Below are 16,060 nucleotides of genomic sequence, written 5' to 3'. Positions count from 1 at the left end.
ATGCAAAATTTACTTTCAGCAGAAAACTACACCTTGAACCACTGAGCCACAGTCCAGTTCTTTTTCTTCTTGGCCCAGGTAAAAAATGGTAACAAATTTCAAGCTTTCAAGAATACTCAGGTCTCTTCATCAGGCATAGAGTAATACAAAATCTGAAGAATCACATATTTATACACAACACAGCACAGAAATAATGCAATAGATAAGACAAGTGACGTGACACAGAATTATCATTATGGGAGAGGAATAAACAGTTCTGGCCATTAATATTGGAACAGTCCCTAGATAAGGAGTGTGAAAGTTTTAATGTCCTCTGATTGGGGTTTGGTGCTGTGTTGTGATACCCTCACAAGAACTGAGGAGGAAATTTCTTAATTGATGTGAAAAGGCATAAATCCATGCAACAAATTCATTCCTGCATTGAGTGTGTCAAAGGCTGTCATGAGTTTAAACTCCCAGGCCCTTCTGTTTCTCTGAGATCTGAAGTTTCCCTTTAATACAAGCAATTTCATGTCCATGGTGCTGTGATCAGGGTATATCCACTCTTTTTTCTCTTATTGTGTGGACAGCCTGTCCTCATTAGCCCTAATTTCCAGAAACGCTTCATCGTACAGACAGATGCCTCTAACGTGGGTCTAGGAGCGGTCTTGCCACAGGAGGTGAATGGGGAGAAAAATCCAGTCACCTACCTAAGTAGAAAACTAACCTTGTTCGAGGAGTGCCTTGGCATTCAGTGGGCCTTGGAGTCCCTATGCTATTATTTATTCGGTCAACTGTTTCGCTTGGTGACAGATCATTCACCCTTGGTATGGATGAGGTATGCTGAGGAGAGGAATGCTTGGGTCACCAGATGGTTTCTATCCCTGCAGAATTTTAATTTCATCGTTGAACATTGGGAGGGGAAATTACAGGGAAATGCGGATGCCCTGTCACCGGCCCCCTGTATGGTGACAAGTGTTCAACCCCACAAGTTTCAACAGAGGGGGGATATGTGAGGTCGTAAGGGGGATCATATGCGAGGGTCGATATATATCCTACAGCATGCGGATGTAGTCCTATTATGCCCACTGGAATGCTTTGTATTCACAGCCTGTGAGTCACAAGGCAAAGCAAAAGTAAGTGTGGAACTGGTCTAGCTATTTGGCCAAGGCAATGTTCAGAAAAACCCGGTAAGGACTACAGGATGGTAGTGATGCGGTCTGCTTCTTCCAAGCCGGGTCTTACAGGTGGCCCATGACCACAGATTTGAGTTAAAAACCCTGCAGAATAGGGTTTGGGTGTGTCAGTGTTGGCTTGCAAGTAGCTGAGCAGATGGTTTTGCAGCATCCATCCTGTGAGAGCTAACACAGAGCCAAAAGCAGCGAATGCCTGGCATCCCGCTGTGTGATACAGTGGTGCAGTTGCCCTCGGCAACTGGTCTTGTGTATGGAGTGTTGTGACACCCCGGCTGCGATCCGGAGGATACCATGTGCTGTTCACTGTGTGAGTTATTTGGACATTAAACACGTTTGCTGTGAACTTTCCTGTGGTCCCTGCCTATCTGTCACACTGCACCAACCCTGCTGCATTACACTGAGATAATGACTTTGGGGGTATTTAGTCTGTAAGCCATAATCATCAACATTAGCCCCTTCACGACCTCCACCATACTAGTACTGCACAGGACGCTTCCATCCCTTTGATGTGGGCTCCGGCGGTGAGCCCACATCTTTCCTGACACATATCAGCTGTTTTGAACAGCTGACATGTGTCCAGAACAGTCACGGCTATTAACTCATTAAATGCTGCTATCAAACTCTGACAGGGGCATTTAACGCACGCTTCCAGCCATTGCCCACTGGTGACCCACGATCACATGATCACGGGGGTCACCGGTGGGCAGATATCCAATGCAATGCCTGGAAGCGCGCGTTAAATGCCGCTGTCAGAGTTTGATAGCAGCATTTAACGAGTTAATAGCCGTTACTGTTCTGGACACATGTCAGCTGTTCAAAACATGTTTAGAATGACAACCAGAGGTCTCCTGGAGACCTCAATGGTTGTCAGTGCTGGATTGCTTTGAGCGCCACCACTCATGGCAAGTGAGGAATTCTGTTACATAGAAGCAATCTGATCATCGCCTTTATGTAGCAGAGCTGATAAGGTTATGGCAGGTTCTAGCCTCCCATGGAGACTATTGAAACATGCCAAAAGTTAAAAAAAATTGTTTTTAAAAATACTTTTTAAAATAATTGAAAAAATATAAAAGTTTAAATCACCCCACTTTTGTCCTAATCAAAATAAAACAATAAAAAAATCAAACATACATATATGGAAAGTTCTTTGAACAAATTACTAAGCAACATGTATGTAAGTACCTGGATAAGAATGAAGGGATTAACCAGAGACAGCATGGGTTTGTAACTAATAAGTCATGTCAAACTAACTTAATTTCCTTCTATGACAGAATCACTGACTGAATGGATCAGGGAAATGCTGTTGATATAGTATATCTTGACTTCAGCAAAGCATTTGACAAAGTATCTCACACCATCCTTATTGAAAAAATGACTAAGTATGGAATGGAAAAGGCAACTGTTAGGTGGATTCATAACTGGCTTAGTGATCGGACCCAAAGAGTGGTCGTAAATGGCTGCACATCTAGTTGGAAGAATGTCTCAAGTGGGGTACCACAGGGTTCTGTCCTTGGCCCTGTATTGTTCAACATCTTTATCAATGATTTAGATGAAAAAATTAAGGGTACACTAATTAAATTTGCTGATGACACAAAGCTAGGAGGGATAGTTAATACTAGAGATGAGAGAGAGGATTCAAAAAGATACAAATAAATTGGAGCAGTGGGCAACAACTAACAGAATGGTTTTTAGAAAGGAAAAATGCAAAGTACTACATCTGGGCAATAAAATTCAAAAAAGCATTTACAGAATGGGAGGCATAGGGCTAAGCAACAGCACATGTGAAAAAGACTTGTGTATACTAATAGATCTTAAACTGAACATGAGTCAACAGTGTGATGCAGCAGCAAAAAAAGGCAAATGCAATTCTGAGATGTACTAACAGAAGCATACAGTCTAGATAACGCAAAGTCATTATTGCCCTCTACTCCTCTTTGGTCAGACCTCACCTGGAATACTGTGACCAGTTTTGGGCTCCACATTTTTAAAAAGACATCAACAAACTGGAGCAAGTTCAGAAAGAATGACCAGAATGTTGACCTGTCTGTAAACCATGTCCTATGAAGAACGGTTGCAGGATTTGGGAATGTTTAGCTTGCAAAAAAGAAGACTGAGAGGAGACTTTATAGCTGTCTACAAATACGTTTGCGTGGGTTTCCTCCGGGTACTCCAGTTTCTTCCCATATTCCAAACACATACTGATAGGGAATTTAGATTGTGAGCCACAACAGGCACAGTGATGATAATGTTTGCAAAACTATAAAGCAGCAGAATATGTTAGCACTATATAAAAATAAAGATTATTATTATTATCTTTATTCTCATTTGCACAAGGAAAGACTAGAAGCAATGGGATGAAACTGAATGGGAGGAGACACAGATTAGATATTAGAAAAAACTTTTTGACAGTTAGGGTGATCAATGAGTTGAACATGATGCCACGAGAGGTGGTGAGTTCTCCTTCCATGGAAGTTTTCTAACAGAGGCTGGACAGACATCTGTCTGGGAAGATTTATTGAATCATGGGTGTTGGACCAGATGACCCAGGAGGTCCCTTCCAACTCTATCATTCTATGATTCTATGATATTTGGTATTGCTGCTTTCAGAATCGACCGATCTATCAATAAAAAGAAAGGATTAACCTCGTCACTAAATGACGTAGCGAGAAAAAAGTTTAAAAAAACAGAATTTTGTTTTTTTTGGTTGCCGCGACATTACATTAAAATGCAATAACGGACATAAGAATGTATCTGGCACCAAAATTGTATCAATAAAAACATCAGCTTGGCGCGCAAAAAATAAGCCTTCACTGAACTCAAGATCACGAAAAATGGAGACGCTAAGGGTCTTGGAAAATGGCACCATTGTTTTTTTTTAACAAACTTTGATTTTCTTTTCACTACTTACATAAAAAATATCCTAGACATGTTTGGTGTATATGAACTCATAATGACCTGGAGAATCATAATGGCAGCTCACTTATAGCATTTGGTGAACATGGTAAAAAAGAAAAATCCCCCAAAATTGTTGTGGAATTGCATTTTTTTGCAATTTCACAGCACTTGGAATTTTTTTCCCCTTTTTGAGTACATGGTATGGTAAAACCAATAGTTTCCTTCAAAAGTACAGCTTGTCCCACAAAAAACAAGCCCTAACATGGCCATATTGTCAGAAAAATAAAAAAAAGTTATGGCTCTGAGAAGAAGGGGAGCGAAAAAACAAAACACAAAAATGAAATAGATCACTCTGTTTGTAATTACTCTATATATTATGAGTTTCACTTTTTATATTGAAGAAATTAAGTAAATTAACTTTTTGATGATATTCTACATTTGTGAAAAGCTCCTGTATATTTGCTATGTCTATGTGTTTGCACTGTAGTATATATTATAAAGAAGTAGGATAAGGGCTGGCAGAGATTAATATGGCTAGTTTACACAGCAGAATGACAAATCTTTTTTATGGAACCAATAGAGATATATGAATCTATATGTTACCTCAATTTGTATTTAATTGCATAAGGCTTTATAAAATAATCCACAAATAATTGTTTATTGCATGCCTTATTGTGGAGGAATCCACTGCTGGAAGCATGGCATCAAAGGGAAAATAATACATTTTATTGAGGTAACGCTGTAATAGACACTTGTAGGGTCACTGTGTACCGCAATACTGGGTTTGTGCATGCAACCTTTATTTGTCAACAGGGGCTGAATAATCAACCCTTGATGAGGAGTATGGTGTTGACTGCGGTAACTTTATATTCCTTTTTCCCATTAAAAATAGTATGAAATGAAAGTAATTACAATATAGATCAAATGCATTATTTGCAAATAAAATACCCAATGACAAATACACTACAAATACTTTGATATGACTGAAAACCTTATGGGAATGTTATATATGTATATATTTATTTATTGTTCCTGGCATAGCATAGATTACTTTCAGTACATCTACTAGAATCATTGGATTAAATTTATTTCTTTTATGCAAGTATCCATTAGATAACATTCAAGGACCCATACATATACTAGAAAAAGTCCATTACAAGCTTTTATCTGATATCCCCCATAGGATGCATTTATTATCACACAGTCAATAATATGATGAAAAAAATCCAAAGCAAGTGCAATTGTTCACTAGTTTTGTCAGCAAAACATTAACATCTGAAGAGGAAATATTGAAACGGAATCTCAATAAATAGAAATAGCATTTCAGAAAACTCATGGGGTCTGTCTATATTTCTCTTCAGGCAGAATACAATTCAGAGTTAACAAAACAGCAGCCCACTAATTGAAGGGCTCTATGGCATCTATAATACTGCTAATTTGGTTTCCATATTTTTTATTTAAGTTTTGTGATTTTATCGGTTTCCATAAAGAGCATTATGAAAGTAATTTGCTGCCAGTAGAAAAGCAGAATATTGAAAGTTTAAATTGCATCACTTAAAAGAACCATCATAAGAACAAAATATAGGGAATCAAATGAAAATGACTTTGAACAGCATGTAGGGGTAAGGCAGAAAAGCATATAAATGTGCTGTATGATTTTAGTGTGTTTGCTTTACCAAAGAAGTATTATAAAGACATTTTGCAAAGCTCTTAGAATCTGTATGTGGTACATTTATCAAAGGTCAAAACGCTGTGTCTTGGAAATTTCTATATACCCAAACATTAGGTGCCAAAAAATAAAATAAATATTTGTTATTCAGAAATCTGTACATTTCATTGAAAAATGTTTATTCAAGTCTTTAGAATTGAGAGCCCTCAGTGGTTGATACCTTTTAATGGCAAACTGAAAAGATGGTAACAAATTGCAAGCTTTCGAGACTACTCAGGTCTCTTCATCATGCACAGACTAAAGAAAATTCTAAAGAATCACATATTTATACCCAACACTGCACATAACTGTCATTATGGGAGTGTGATAAGTGATAAACAGTTGTGTCCATAAATACTGGAAAGTTCCTAGATTAGGAGTGAATATTTTGCTGTCCACTGATTGGTGTCTGGTTCTGTTATGATGACCCCACGTGGTCTGAAGTGCAAATTCCTTAATTGATGTAAAAAGACATAAATCCATGCGACACATTCATTCCTGCACTGAGTGTGTCAAAAGTTGTCAGAAATTTATGCTCCCAAATTCTCCTGTCTCTCTTAGGTTTGAAGTTACCTTTCAATACAAGTAATTTCAGGTCCATGGTGCTATGATCAGGCATACAAAAATGTTTGGCCACAGGTAGCGCCATTCTTTTTTCTCTTATTGTATGGTGGTGAGAATTTATCCTTGTTCTCAGTTTTTGCCCTGTCTCCTCAACATACAAACCCCCAGTTGGACATTTAGTACAAATAATTAAGTACACCACATTAGATGTGATGCAGCTGAAGGTATCTTGAGTCTCGTAGTCCTGATTTGAATTGGGGATCTTTATCTTGTCCATGGTCATTATAAATGGACAGGTTTTTCATTTTTTTTGGTTGCAAGGAAAGGATCCTGCAGCTGTTGGAGAGGACAGAGAGCTTCTGACAATGATGCTTCTTAGCTTTGGGGGCTGCCTAAAACACTGTAGTGGGGGTCTGGAAAAATAGATTGTAAGCGGGCATCTTTTTGTAGTAAAGGTTGTAATTTACGTGCAGCTCCCTTTAGCACCTCCAGATTTGGATTGTAGGTAACTACTAGAGGTACCTGGTTATTTTCTTCTTCAGCTTTGTAATATAGCAGATGATTCCTTGATATCCTGGTGGCTCTTGTAATCTGGTTTTCTGGTGTTCTTGGATGGTAGCCCTGATTCAAAAAGTTCTTTCTGAGGCGACCAAAGTGTTCATCCCTATCCATTGGGTTGAAACATATACGATTGTATCTGATGGCTTGGCTGTAGACAATAGAGTTTTTTTATGTGTTTTGGATGGAAACTGTCCCATTTAAGGTATGTTGGGCGGTCAATTGGCTTCTGATCCAGGGATGTCTCTATTTTATTGTTCTGCAGCTTAATGATGGTGTCCAAAAAGTTAATTTCAGTACAGGACTAGTTGAGTGTCAAGTTGATGGTGGGATGAAATTGATTAAACTGTTCATGGAACATCTTTAGCTGTGGCTCAGACTCCATCCAGATGATTAAAATGTCATCAATGTAGAGGTAGTAGGCCAGAGGCCTGATGGGACATGAGGACAAAAAGTCGCTTTCAAGCTTGGCCATAAAAAGATTTGCATTCTTTGGAGCCATTTTACTTCCTATTGTTGTGCCAGTCTCCTGTAGATAGAACTTGTCAAATTCAAAGTAATAGTGGGTGAGGATGAATTTTATAAGTTTCAGCACAGAATCCGCATCAGTCCCTGTGTTTTCCTGGAAGAATTTGCAGGCATTTAATCCGTCCTGGTGTGGGATATTGGAGTACAAAGATTCCACATCCATGGTGGCCAGGATGGTTCCTTCTGGTAGAGGACCTATTGCTGATAGTTTATTCAATAGGTCAGTTGTGTCCTGAATGAAGCTGGGTGTATCCTTTACCTGTGGTTTAAGAATACCCTCTACCCATCCAGATACCTACTCAGTAAGGGTGCCCACACATGAAATAATTGGTCTTCCTGGATTTCCAGATTTGTGGATTTTGGGAAGCATGTAGAATAGCCCTGTTCTTGGACTTTCTGGTATCAGGTCATTTTTCTACAAAATGAATAAGTCTATGGAAAAAATCACAGTATGCTGCAGGTGCATCCGCAAATCATCGTGCACCCATGCAAGTGTATGGGTGAAAAACATTGGACTTCACTTGGATGTCATATGAGTACAGTCTGATTTATGCGAGCACAGACAGTGGAGAAGATGGAGATCCTCTTCCCACAATTGCATACAAGATTTCTCCCATGCATCACCCCTACTCTGAAACTCTCTAACACAACATATCAGACTCTCGCCTACCATGGAAATCTTCAAAAAAGAACATGAAGACCTACGTCTTCCGACAAGCCTACAACCTGCAGCAACCACCGATCGACTAAGCCACTGTACGACCTCAAATAATGCAATGAAAAGAAGTTCATAATCATTTAGAAGCAACAATGCTAATGTTTTAACTCAGGAAGATTTCAGAAATCAGTATTTTGTGGAATAACCATGATTTTTATTCACAGCTTTCATGCGTCTTGGCATGCTTTCTACCAGTCTTTCACACTGCTCCTGGCTCAAAAATTTAAGCAGTTCCTCTTTGCTTGATGGCTTGTGACTAGGGTTGAGCGAAACGGGTCGGCCATTTTCAGAAGTCACCGACTTTTGGAAAAGTCGGGTTTCATGAAATCCGACCCCTGTGTGGGGTCGGCCACGAGGTCGGCGATCTTCTGAATCTGGTATCGGAATTCCGATCCCGAGTTCCGATATGTTTGCAATATCAGAAATCGGTATCGGAATCCATATTTAAGTGTAAAATAAAGTATTAAAATAAAAAATATTGCTATACTCACCCTCTGACGTGCCCTGGTACTAACCGGCAGCTTTCCTTCCTTAGAATCAGCGCGTGAAGGGCCTTAGATGACGTCGCGGCTTGTGATTGGTCTCGCGACCGCCCATGTGACCGCTCGCGCGACCAATCACAAGCCACGACGTCACCGAAGGTCCTTCAAGCGCTGATTCTTAGGAAGGAAGGCTGCCGGAAAGAAGCAGGGTGCGTCCGAGGGTGAGTATATTCCTATTAGGTCGCGCGACCAATCACAAGCCGCAACGTCATCTAAGGCCCTTCACGCGCTGATTCTAAGGAAGGAAGGCTGCCGGTTAGTACTAGGGCGCGTCCAAGGGTGAGTATAGCAATATTTTTTATTTTAATTCTTTATTTTACACTTAAATATTTATCCCAGGGCCTGAAGGAGAGTTTCCTCTCCTTCGGACCCTGGGAACCATTGGAAACCCAATGCACTGCATTGGGTTTCGTGTTTCGGCCGACCCCGATCCCGACTTTTTTATAGAATCGGCCGATTTCACTCGACCCGACCCGATCCTATAAAAGTAAAAGTCGCTCAACCCTACTTGTGACTATCCATCATCCTCTTGATTACATTCCAGAGGTTTTCAATGAGTTACAGGTCTGGAGATTGGGCTGGCCGTGACAGGGTTTGATGTGGAGGTCTCTCAATGTTTGGCCAGAGCTGTATAAAAAAAAAAGTTGGCTTTCAATACGGCACAATTAAGAAAGAAAAAATAGTTCAGCTCACCAATAAAATGGGGAAATACATTCTTATGGTACACTGACATCTCTGGGTCAGTTTCCTGCAAATAATCATTATAGAGAAAAAGGAAATGATTTGCAATCCAGAATCAATTTAAAATAATAAAGCATCACTTTTTTCTCATCTTTGTTAAAATTCACATAAAACATGTAACTCAAGTCACATGTCACCTCATGCGAATCGAATGTTCTTCATAATAGAGGAATTTAATTAGGGCTATGAATAAGAACTGAAAATGCAAAAATAATGTTAGAAGCTGCACCGGTGTACTCCTTATTCAATCCTAGAAACAGAAGGTGATTCCCCTGTTTAGAAGCTTGTTACAGCTTATATGCTTGGATTCAAGGTGCTCTGCATATATACTGTACAAACAGTTCCATAACATTAGAAAACGTATGTGGAACTCACCATTGCATTCATAGAGAAAGTCCTTTATTCCATGTGATGGTTACAGGTAGTGTTGAGCATTCCGATACCGCAGGTATCGGGTATCGGCCGATATTTGCGATATCGGAATTCCGATACCGAATTCTGATATTTCCCGCATATCGGATACCGGAATCGGAAGTTCCCAGAATTCAAACTGCACGCAGCAGCCAATGAGGAATGAATGGAAGTGTGGACACATCCTGTTTAGCATGGTGGGCATGTAACTACTGGCAAGGCTGTAATTGGCTGCTGAAATGATGTCACCATGTACTATAAAAAAACGCTGCCGCCATTTTGCGCTCACTCTGCTGTGATTTTAGTTAGGGACAGGACGCTGTGTTCTAACTGAGGGCCAGTTGAGATAGCTAATTGCTTTATTTTGCTTTTCCAAGGCTAATTTAGCAAACGCTGTGTGTTCACCTTGCTCTTGCCTTGCAGCGCTGTTTTAACAGCGTTCTGCAAGGTCTTTGTGTGTGTGTGTGTGCAGCTCACTCTGTAGTCTGTGTGCAGCCATATACCCGGTTTTATTCAGCTCAGGGGGGGTTCACACTGCCTGATACAGTTCTATCCATTGTCCTTTTTTGCTCATAGTGCAGCCTGCTGCACATTTTTTCTAAAATTTCCTATTAGTGTTTTTCCACCCGTCTCCAGCTAAATTGTGGAAAAACACTACATAGGATAACCTAGAGGGGGGTTTTGGGCCTTGCAGCGCCGTTTACGGCTGTCTGCACGGTCTCCGTGTGAGCGCAGCTCGCCCTGTAGTCTGTGTGCAGCCACAGCCGGTTGTATTCAGCTCAGGGTGCGTTACTGCCTCATACCGTTAAATAACTTGTCCTTTTTTTCAAATAGTGCAGCCTGTTGAAAATTTTTCCAAAAACTTCCTATTAGTGTCTTTCCACCCGTCTCCAGCTAAATAGTGGAAAAACACTACATAGGATAACCTAGAGTAGGGTTTTTGGGCCTTGCAGCGCCGTTTACGGCTGTCTGCACGGTCTCCGTGTGAGCGCAGCTCGCCCTGTAGTCTGTGTGCAGCCACAGCAGGTTGTATTCAGCTCAGGGTACGTTACTGCCTCATACCGTTAAATAACTTGTCCTTTTTTTCAAATAGTGCAGCCTGTTGAAAAATTTTTTAAAAATTTCCTATTAGTGTCTTTCCACCCGTCTCCAGCTAAATAGTGGAAAAACACTACATAGGATAACCTAGAGGAGTGTTTTTGGGCCTTGCAGCGCCGTTTACGGCTGTCTGCACGGTCTCCGTGTGAGCGCAGCTCGCCCTGTAGTCTGTGTGCAGCCACAGCCGGTTGTATTCAGCTCAGGGTGCGTCACTGCCTCATACCGTTGAATAACTTGTCCTTTTTTTCAAATAGTGCAGCCTGTTGAAAATTTTTCCAAAAATTTCCTATTAGTGTCTTTCCACCCGTCTCCAGCTAAATAGTGGAAAAATACTACATAGGATAACCTAGAGGAGTGTTTTTGGGCCTTGCAGCGCCGTTTACGGCTGTCTGCACGGTCTCCGTGTGAGCGCAGCTCGCCCTGTAGTCTGTGTGCAGCCACAGCCGGTTGTATTCAGCTCAGGGTGCGTCACTGCCTCATACCGTTGAATAACTTGTCCTTTTTTTCAAATAGTGCAGCCTGTTGAAAATTTTTCCAAAAATTTCCTATTAGTGTCTTTCCACCCGTCTCCAGCTAAATAGTGGAAAAACACTACATAGGATAACCTAGAGGAGTGTTTTTGGGCCTTGCAGCGCCGTTTACGGCTGTCTGCACGGTCCCCATGTGAGTTAAAGTCGCTCTGTAGCCCGATCTGCAGAAAAAAAAAGTAAAGTTCACCAAACACCACTTAACACTTGTGTAGGCCACATTTTATCAATAATAAAGTCTAGTCCACACTTTACAACATTAGTGTTTCTTACACCTGTTAGGAGGAGCATTTCAGGAATAAGCACACTAAGGCCTTAGTACTTTTCTGCTTATCTTTATCTGTCAACCAAGATGAAGAGGGCAGGGAGTAAGGCACGTGGGCGTGGGCGCGGAGCAGGGAGAGGAGCAGGGAGAGGAAGTGGTGATTCTGTGCCTGCTGCGGGCACCGGTGACTCATCATCACTCAGTTTCAGCAGGGAACAGTCCTTCATGCGCAGCTTTGTGGGAGAGCGCCGTGCACCGCTGCTGCGTGAAGATCAAATTGAAGCCGTTGTCGGATGGATGGCAGCTAACGCATCGGCATCGACTTCAATTAGTGCCACATCCTTGTGTATGGCATTTCCGGTCTCCTGGTTTCCGGTCCACGGCGATGCACACGCCGGCGTCTGGGGACAACTGCAGTCTATTATAAAAGGAGTGCACTTATGGAGGTAAGCATTTCCCCTGACGAAGCGTCTTTTTTCTGCCGCGATACGCGTTGGGCTCATCTGCCTCCCGGGCCTGTGACATTGTTTGGTTGCCGTTTAACCCTCCCTATTTCAGGTGATTATTGGGTGTTTGGGCTACACACTGCCCTGTCTGGGATATCTTTCCTTATGGTATTACCATGGGCTTTGCCTCTATGTAGAGGTGGCATGGGCGGCCTCATCTTCATTATGTTTTGATCCTTAATGGGTGCCTACTTTTTGGTCAAATAGGGTTATGAAGGACCATTTATTTATTATTTCTATCATATCTCGATGTTCCTTGTTTATGGATGTACCCTTGTCCAGTAGTAGGCTTTGATTTTGTGAAGTGTATTCCAGTATATGTATATTGTGTATAACAAATTTTCTACCATTTTGGCGCCATCTCTGCAGTATATGCAGCATTGTTCAGGCTTTATGTGCGGGTGGAGGCAGTTGTTGTTTGTACTGATTTTAATTGTTTTTAATTGTACTTCCAATAAAGTTGTTCCTTTTTGATATGCATTATTGGTGGTGTGCGAATATGTTCTAGTGGCCTCTTTTTCTTTTTGTTTCAATATTATTCCAGCCACTTTGGTTCGCACCCCCATCCTTTTCATATCAGTATGAGGTATTAGAGTGCGTCAGCTTTTTTCTTATTTCAGATTCCAGGTTTTGAACATCTCTTTGATGTTCTTTCTTGCTTGGCAGCACCGGGTTTATTGGGACCAATTGTTTATATCATTTTTTTATATATATATATATTTTTTGTTTTGTGCAGTGTTGAGCCAGACGCCGTCTGGCGTGTGCATCATGGACTGGGATACCAGAGAGGCCGCATGGAGGGCTTCGGCTTCCACAGCCTTCATGGATAATGTACAGAGTGGCCCCGATTCGGACTTTACACGTGTTACCTCAAGGCTTATGGCGGCTCAGAAGCAGGGGATTAAATTATTATGGAATATTAGATGCTTGGAGGAATACCTCAAACTGAAATTGGTACCCAGGGGCTTGAGAATTCCTATCTTCCCTGCTTGGGAACCATCTGATAGCTTTCGGGCTACCTGGGAAGGAGGGCTTCTGCAGTGCTCGCAGATTTTGATTAATTTATTGGTTTCACATGACAGGGACCTTTTGGGTCAGGTGAAAATGGAGATCAAGAGTCTGGAAAGTGATCTCAGTAAATTTGATGAAGTGTCGCAAATCCAGCCTTTTAAGGTTAAAATAAAAGAAGTTCTGGACAAATATGACCGAGAGATTATGGACAAAAAGAGGTCCAAATTCTTGAGAGATAAATCGGACTTTGACCGAAATATGGCCTATAAGTGGAAACATCAGGGGAATCAAAGGCGGGGTCGTGAAGCTAAAACCCATGTCGGTGAGCCAACTGTTAATGGCTCAACTCTTGAAAGACAATCATCTAGTGATTTTTTATCCTCCACGGAAAGCGAGCCAGAAGGAGGGTCAGGACCAGGCGTGGGCGTAGGAGACACAAATCTCTTCACCCGGATCACCAGGAATGGAGGCTACAGGCCAGTTTATTACAACCAACGGAAAAAGAATCGCAAGTAACTCCTGAGACCACCGATGACGCCCGTGAGTATGATAATTCTACAGTAAATGATTCTTTACAAATTATAAATCTGTCTGAACATCAGCTAAGTCCCATTGAAATATCAGTGCTGAGGAGAGGCTTGACTTTTTCACCATCACAGGGGATGGATAAATTCACCTTGATCAAAGACCTTTTTCTTTTTTGTAGAAAAATTATTCTACAAGTTCTACACCATCAATCAGGCCCCGTATCAACTTCTGATCAGATTGAACAAAGAGTTCTTCAGGATTTTCTGGATTTGCTACAAGATGAGGATTCCGTCAGAGGTAGGCCACGATTTCCACATAGGAATAGATCAATGGTGTGCCCCCCTCTGTCTACAGTGCCTGCAGTAAAGATTTTCTTTGATATGGTCAAACAGGACATTGAGGCATTATCCAGCTGGCCTCATATTGGTGTCAATCTTACCAATCAAGAGCGCAAGGCTCTTTATGACCTGCGGAATAATAAGGATTTTGTAATTAGAGAGGCGGATAAAGGGGGTAACATCATCTTATGGCCTCATCAGATGTATGTGGAGGAGGCTCATAGACAGCTTGAGAATGTGCGCTTTTATCGCAGGTTGCCTTCGGATCCGACAGGGGTCTATTCCAGCAAATTGAGAGCACTGTTGGATAGAACTTTTGAACTGGACATCATAAATGTGCATGAGCGGAACTTTATTTGGGTAGATCAACCTATTACGCCGACTTTTTATATGCTACCCAAAGTTCATAAATGCACTAGTAAGCCTCCTGGTCGCCCAATAGTTTCTAGCATTGGGAGTTTATGTGAAAGGGCATGTTCTTACATAGATTTCTTTCTATAGCCTTTGGTCACTACACTCCCTTCACATGTCAGGGATTCCTCTCACTTCATCAGCGTGCACAAAGGGGTTCGGCTGAATCCGGGGGACCTCCTGGTCACATGCGACGTTGAGTCGTTATATTCTAATATCGATCATGATGACGGCATGCAAGCGGTTCTATTCTTTCTGGACCTACAGGTAAATTCCGACAGATTACATGATTCTTTTATTATTGATTTACTTGACTTCGCTTTAAGGCACAATTTTTTCTTATTTGACCGGGTATATTATTTACAGACATCTGGTGTGGCGATGGGGGCGCGATGTGCCCCCTCGTTTGCAAATCTTTTTTTAGGGTGGTGGGAAGCTACTATTGTTTTTGCTTCTGATTACTTTAGGAATAGGGTGCGACAGTGGTCACGCTTCATTGATGACGTTTTTTTCATTTGGTCAGGTTCATCGGAGGAACTTTGTCAGTTTATGGACCTTCTCAATAACAATTCTATCAATATTTTTTTGACCTATGAATTCTCTTCCATTTCAGTCAACTTCCTGGATTTGGAGATTGGGTGTCAGGATGGCACACTCTCCACATGCCTTTACCGTAAGCCTACAGCGGCTAATGGACTTTTGGATTATCGGAGTTTTCACCCTAGGCACACGAGGGATGGAGTGCCGACTGGCCAATTTCTTAGAGCCAGGCGTAATTGTACTCGGGATGTGGATTTTAGGAGAGAGGCTCAGGATCTTACGAGCAGGTTTATAACCAGGAATTATCCCCAAAAATGTATTTCTCGTGCATTCCAGAGGGCTAATCAACAGTCGCAGGATTCTTTATTGGTTGCCAGGAAGAGGAAACCTGATGGTCTTGTACGATTTATCACGGGCTATCATACCCATTGGTCTTAGGTGAGTAGGATTCTCAACAATCATTGGAGAATTTTGACTTCTGACACACAAACATCTCAAGTCATTAGTACTTGGCCATTAATTACGGCCAGGAGGGCACCAAATTTCAAGGACATACTCACGCAGAGCCACTATAGGAGGCCAACACAGAGATTGAATCGCGGGGTAATCATTAGGGGGTCCTTTCCATGCGGTGATTGCAGCATTTGCCAGTTTATGCATCCTACACGTGATGTTTTTTGTGACCCTGTTGACCAAACACAACACAAATTGAAGGCCTACATAAACTGCAAAACCACCAATGTTGTCTATGCCTTGATTTGTCCATGTCCTTGCATCTATGTAGGCCAGACTTCGCAAGAACTACGACGCAGGATTCAAAGTCATCTTTCTACCATCAACATGGCAGCAGTGGACAAACGGAAGGGCAAGACGCTCAGCACGGTTGCCTCTCACTTTCTTTTACAACATGGGGGCAGCTGCGCTAACATCAAGATAATTGACTTGGAACATATCAGGAGCTCGGGCAGAGGTGGTTCTCTACATAAAAGACTGTTA

This window comes from Ranitomeya imitator, chromosome 1 (genome assembly GCF_032444005.1).
Source record: "Ranitomeya imitator isolate aRanImi1 chromosome 1, aRanImi1.pri, whole genome shotgun sequence".
Classification (NCBI taxonomy): Eukaryota; Metazoa; Chordata; class Amphibia; order Anura; family Dendrobatidae; genus Ranitomeya; species Ranitomeya imitator.
Note: the sequence above shows the minus strand (reverse complement) of the source record.